This window comes from Thalassophryne amazonica, chromosome 6 (genome assembly GCF_902500255.1).
Source record: "Thalassophryne amazonica chromosome 6, fThaAma1.1, whole genome shotgun sequence".
Lineage (NCBI taxonomy): Eukaryota > Metazoa > Chordata > Actinopteri > Batrachoidiformes > Batrachoididae > Thalassophryne > Thalassophryne amazonica.
In genome coordinates this window covers 122,545,568-122,552,569 of record NC_047108.1, presented here as the reverse complement: position 1 = coordinate 122,552,569, position 7,002 = coordinate 122,545,568, and positions in this window count along the sequence as shown.

Below are 7,002 nucleotides of genomic sequence, written 5' to 3'. Positions count from 1 at the left end.
AATAATAATTATCTGTAAATGCCGTGGTATGAAATTTATCTTTATGACCTTCAAAGTTCATTTCAATTAGGCAGTGGGCAGATATGTCAACACTTTCATAATTAATCTGGACAAAGAAAGCTGTTTAAATGTAATAAATGTTACAGATTACACCGGTAGTTTCACACCTTTTTGGGTGTAAAAATTAACATTAAAACATAATTATAGTTTTTCTCCCTTTCTGCTTTGCTTTAGTTCATTTTTTTGGAGGGGGGGGGGGGGTCATTTAAATTAGCTTTAACAGTCCATTGAGTGAGTTATTATGACTTAGTTTCAATCAATCAATCAATCAATCAACTTTTTTCTTGCCATCCCCTCATTGCCCCATCCCCGTAGAGACGGTGCCTGCTCCCAGACTACCAATAACCAGCAAAATCTATTTAAGCATAAAAATTCAAAAAGAAAAAATAATATAGCACCTTCAACTGCACCACAGACTAAAACAGTTAAATGTGGTCTATTAAACATTAGGTCTCTCTCTTCTAAGTCCCTGTTAGTAAATGATATAATAATTGATCAACATATTGATTTATTCTGCCTAACAGAAACCTGGTTACAGCAGGATGAATATGTTAGTTTAAATGAGTCAACACCCCCGAGTCACACTAACTGTCAGAATGCTCGTAGCACGGGCCGTGGCGGAGGATTAGCAGCAATCTTCCATTCCAGCTTATTAATTAATCAAAAACCCAGACAGAGCTTTAATTCATTTGAAAGCTTGACTCTTAGTCTTGTCCATCCAAATTGGAAGTCCCAAAAAACAGTTTTATTTGTTATTATCTATCGTCCACCTGGTCATTACTGTGAGTTTCTCTGTGAATTTTCAGACCTTTTGTCTGACTTAGTGCTTAGCTCAGATAAGATAATTATAGTGGGCGATTTTAACATCCACACAGATGCTGAGAATGACAGCCTCAACACTGCATTTAATCTATTATTAGACTCTATTGGCTTTGCTCAAAAGTAAATGAGTCCACCCACCACTTTAATCATATCTTAGATCTTGTTCTGACTTATGGTATGGAAATAGAAGACTTAACAGTATTCCCTGAAAACTCCCTTCTGTCTGATCATTTCTTAATAACATTTACATTTACTCTGATGGACTACCCAGCAGTGGGGAATAAGTTTCATTACACTAGAAGTCTTTCAGAAAGCGCTGTAACTAGGTTTAAGGATATGATTCCTTCTTTATGTTCTCTAATGCCATATACCAACACAGTGCAGAGTAGCTACCTAAACTCTGTAAGGGAGATAGAGTATCTCGTCAATAGTTTTACATCCTCATTGAAGACAACTTTGGATGCTGTAGCTCCTCTGAAAAAGAGAGCTTTAAATCAGAAGTGTCTGACTCTGTGGTATAACTCACAAACTCGTAGCTTAAAGCAGATAAGCCGTAAGTTGGAGAGGAAATGGCGTCTCACTAATTTAGAAGATCTTCACTTAGCCTGGAAAAAGAGTCTGTTGCTCTATAAAAAAGCCCTCCGTAAAGCTAGGACATCTTTCTACTCATCACTAATTGAAGAAAATAAGAACAACCCCAGGTTTCTTTTCAGCACTGTAGCCAGGCTGACAAAGAGTCAGAGCTCTATTGAGCTGAGTATTCCATTAACTTTAACTAGTAATGACTTCATGACTTTCTTTGCTAACAAAATTTTAACTATTAGAGAAAAAATTACTCATAACCATCCCAAAGACGTATCGTTATCTTTGGCTGCTTTCAGTGATGCCGGTATTTGGTTAGACTCTTTCTCTCCAATTGTTCTGTCTGAGTTATTTTCATTAGTTACTTCATCCAAACCATCAACATGTTTATTAGACCCCATTCCTACCAGGTTGCTCAAGGAAGCCCTACCATTATTTAATGCTTCGATCTTAAATATGATCAATCTATCTTTGTTAGTTGGCTATGTACCACAGGCTTTTAAGGTGGCAGTAATTAAACCATTACTTAAAAAGCCATCACTTGACCCAGCTATCTTAGCTAATTATAGGCCAATCTCCAACCTTCCTTTTCTCTCAAAAATTCTTGAAAGGGTAGTTGTAAAACAGCTAACTGATCATCTGCAGAGGAATGGTCTATTTGAAGAGTTCAGTCAGGTTTTAGAATTCATCATAGTACAGAAACAGCATTAGTGAAGGTTACAAATGATCTTCTTATGGCCTCGGACAGTGGATTAATCTCTGTGCTTGTTCTGTTAGACCTCAGTGCTGCTTTTGATACTGTTGACCACAAAATTTTATTACAGAGATTAGAGCATGCCATAGGTATTAAAGGCACTGCGCTGCGGTGGTTTGAATCATATTTGTCTAATAGATTACAATTTGTTGATGTAAATGGGGAATCGTCTTCACAGACTAAAGTTAATTATGGAGTTCCACAAGGTTCTGTGCTAGGACCAATTTTATTCACTTTATACATGCTTCCCTTAGGCAGTATTATTAGACGGTATTGCTTAAATTTTCATTGTTACGCAGATGATACCCAGCTTTATCTATCCATGAAGCCAGAGGACACACACCAATTAGCTAAACTGCAGGATTGTCTTACAGACATAAAGACATGGATGACCTCTAATTTCCTGCTTTTAAACTCAGATAAAACTGAAGTTATTGTACTTGGCCCCACAAATCTTAGAAACTGGTGTCTAACCAGATCCTTACTCTGGATGGCATTACCCTGACCTCTAGTAATACTGTGAGAAATCTTGGAGTCATTTTTGATCAGGATATGTCATTCAAAGCGCATATTAAACAAATATGTAGGACTGCTTTTTTGCATTTACGCAATATCTCTAAAATCAGAAAGGTCTTGTCTCAGAGTGATGCTGAAAAACTAATTCATGCATTTATTTCCTCTAGGCTGGACTATTGTAATTCATTATTATCAGGTTGTCCTAAAAGTTCCCTAAAAAGCCTTCAGTTAATTCAAAATGCTGCAGCTAGAGTACTGACGGGGACTAGAAGCAGAGAGCATATCTCACCCATATTGGCCTCTCTTCATTGGCTTCCTGTTAATTCTAGAATAGAATTTAAAATTCTTCTTCTTACTTATAAGGTTTTGAATAATCAGGTCCCATCTTATCTTAGGGACCTCGTAGTACCATATCACCCCAATAGAGCGCTTCGCTCTCTGACTGCAGGCTTACTTGTAGTTCCTAGGGTTTGTAAGAGTAGAATGGGAGGCAGAGCCTTCAGCTTTCAGGCTCCTCTCCTGTGGAACCAGCTCCCAATTCGGATCAGGGAGACAGACACCCTCTCTACTTTTAAGATTAGGCTTAAAACTTTCCTTTTTGCTAAAGCTTATAGTTAGGGCTGGATCAGGTGACCCTGAACCATCCCTTAGTTATGCTGCTATAGACGTAGACTGCTGGGGGGTTCCCATGATGCACTGTTTCTTTCTCTTTTTGCTCTGTATGCACCACTCTGCATTTAATCATTAGTGATCGATCTCTGCTCCCCTCCACAGCATGTCTTTTTCCTGGTTCTCTCCCTCAGCCCCAACCAGTCCCAGCAGAAGACTGCCCCTCCCTGAGCCTGGTTCTGCTGGAGGTTTCTTCCTGTTAAAAGGGAGTTTTTCCTTCCCACTGTAGCCAAGTGCTTGCTCACAGGGGGTCGTTTTGACCGTTGGGGTTTTACATCATTATTGTATGGCCTTGCCTTGCAATATAAAGCGCCTTGGGGCAACTGTTTGTTGTGATTTGGCGCTATATAAAAAAATTGATTGATTGATTGATTGATATAGCGCCAAATCACAACAAACAGTTGCCCCAAGGCGCTTTATATTGTAAGGCAAGGCCATACAATAATTATGTAAAACCCCAACGGTCAAAACGACCCCCTGTGAGCAAGCACTTGGCTACAGTGGGAAGGAAAAACTCCCTTTTAACAGGAAGAAACCTCCAGCAGAACCAGGCTCAGGGAGGGGCAGTCTTCTGCTGAGACTGGTTGGGGCTGAGGGAGAGAACCAGGAAAAAGACATGCCGTGAAGGGGGGCAGAGATCGATCACTAATGATTAAATGCAGAGTGATGCATACGGAGCAAAAAGAGAAAGAAACAGTGCATCATGGGAACCCCCCCACAATCTACGTCTAAAGCAGCATAACCAAGGGATGGTCCAGGGTCACCCGATCCAGCCCTAACTATAAGCCTTAGCGAAAAGAAAAGTTTAACAAATGCACTTTAATTCTAATTCCATTTTCACAGGTGGATGAGATAAAAATGTAAACAGTTCATCATACATCATTCAAATTCTTAAGGACCCCTGCTTTCACATAAAAATACATTACAATTTTTAAACTCACTCCCTCCAGGTACATCAGAGCATGACAGCTCACACCATGGCAATTTTCCAGTTAGAGAGAATGTAAAGTTTTTATCTTACCTTAAGTGATGCAGGGGACAGGTTGGCTGAAACAGCTGAACAATTTGAACAAGCTTCATATATAGCAGCAGATTCTGCACACACACGTCCATTTCCTTGCCAGACAACCTCACTTCTTCAATGTGTTCCGCAACATGCAGGCATTCACTGCATTTGTGCCTAAAAGGCAGTGGCAGGTTTCAATCTGATTGGTTGATTTTATGGTGTGCCAAGACTTCGTCCAGCCCTTTCTCACACAGTGCTAAGTTTGTGCTGAAATTTAGCACTGTACAGCGACGTGATGACTGACTCGCCTCAGAAGCTTTTGCACTGCATGTTCTATGCGTCGACAGTCTGGAACTCCTTATGTTTTCAGACGGTTTCACACTATCGCCACCACCATGCTATGACTGATCCAATCCAAATGTGCCCAGTGGGATCAACTTCCTTTGGTTCATGAACTAGAACCTGATGAAGATGAGGAAAGTCACACCCAGCAGCTTCTGTACTGTCACTGTAGTTGTTCCTAATGTTCTGTCAGGTTTTTCCAAATACTTTAAATTCACATTTCTGCCTCCTGTCAGAAGTTAAACTGGTATGGTTTTTAAATAATTGCTATTGTTAATTCTGTTCTGTTGGAGTCACTACTCAAAAAAGTGATGCATTATACATATTGCTCGCTACTTTATAAAAAGGATACATTACTTTATTCTCCGTAAAAAGTAACTCGTTACATTACTCATTACATTTACTAACCTTAAACCCATGCACACACGTTCCTATTGTCATAAGGAAATGTGTGGACACTCCCCGTCTTTTTACACATTTTCTTTTACGTTTCAGAGATCCGTGTGTCTTTAACCATCACTAAAGTCTACAAAGCATTTTAGCGCCAAAGGTTTGCTATTTGGCACACAGACCCTTTAATTCTATGAGTTATTAAAGCAAGTTATTGCTGCAAAAAAAAGTAATTCCCAGGTGTTTGACTTAAGTGTGTAGCTTCCAGGAGAAAAATGAATTGAAGTCTTTAATCCACACATTTTACCTCCAGATTATAAGACTTATTTTTCATTGAAACCTACACCATGACCCAGAATGTTTCATCGGAATGGACATTGACAGACAATATTGTTGGACTCAAAACAGTTCAATGGTTTCATCACCCATTGTGAGTGAACATAATCAGTCAGTAGCCAGTTGCTGCATTCAAAGGAATCCAGTAATCTTTGTGCATGTTCTTAGGAACTGTAGCACTGCTAAATTTGACTGCTAAATTTAAAGCAGTAATGCATTACTTTACTGCGTTATAGACAAATGCTATGCGATTACATTGTGTGAATTTGTAGTGTGTTACATCCAACTATGCATGTATGCAGTCTGCACTTTAAATGTACTTCATAATGCATATTTGCACATTAATTAAAAATGCTGTTGTTCCACCATAAAACAGTCATTACACCACTTAGATCCACAAAGACAACAATCTCTGGAGGTGCCACTGCATCAATGTAACTATCTCCAGTTATGAATCTGTGGGTAAGAACCCTGGAAGAATTTAGTCATTTCAGGGATGATGAGTAACAAACTGAGCAGCACTCAGTATCCTCAACCCAGCTCCCAAATGGGCTTTGTTTAAGACACAATAAAATAGTTTTCTTTATCATATTTATAAAACCCTGCATGTTAAATCTTAATAAGAGCACAATGAATTGATTATCAAAATAGTTGATATTTTTATGTGAATACTAAATCAATTAATCAGCTAAACCTTACAGTTCTACAGGCAGGCCCATAAGTGTCAAACATCTGCTAAGGAAGTCTTCCAATCGTTCTCACTGTTGCCGTCAATCATCACACAGTCAAGAATCAAATTAATGCTGATTGTTAGCATGAGCCAGTATAAATCTGGCACGACACAGACACCTACACTGCATACAGATAACCAGTAATGAGTGCTGTAAACATCTGGTGGCTGGTTGTGGGGCAGCGGCAGCCTGAGAAATGCCAGACTCATAAAGGGGTAAGCATGAGCCACACAGACACCCAAGGGATCCCATTAAATCAAGATGTACTGCATTTTAACACTTCTCAAAAAAAAAGAAAAAAAAAGAAAAAGTCAGCAAATTCAGTGTGATTTCTGCAGACACCAGCAATGGGAGAGAGATGCCACTCAACAGATTGTAGCACAGAGAGGCGTCCTTCTGGGAACCAGAGTTGTGAATGTGTGTCTGCTCAATATGCAGCTAAAGTCCATTCAGACAGTTCATGGCTGGCTCAAAAAGTACTCTGCAGCTCATAATACTTTAACAATATCTGTCAGCTCACTTAAACAATATCACAACCACTGGGGCTGTCTGAAAATCCACAATGTTCTTCATGTCATTCATGAAATCTCTAAACACGAGCTGATCAAAAACCCGACCGGAGAGGAGAACACTTTAGATCAGATCATAGTCTGTCTGACTCCTACATGGAGTTTAGGAAGTAAGTGAGTCCTGTACTGGCATTGAGGCCCAGTGGACCACCACCTGCCGCTTAGTTCTGGACAGAACAATACAAAAGGGTGACGGTCTGCAAATCCCCTCGGTTGAGCCACCTC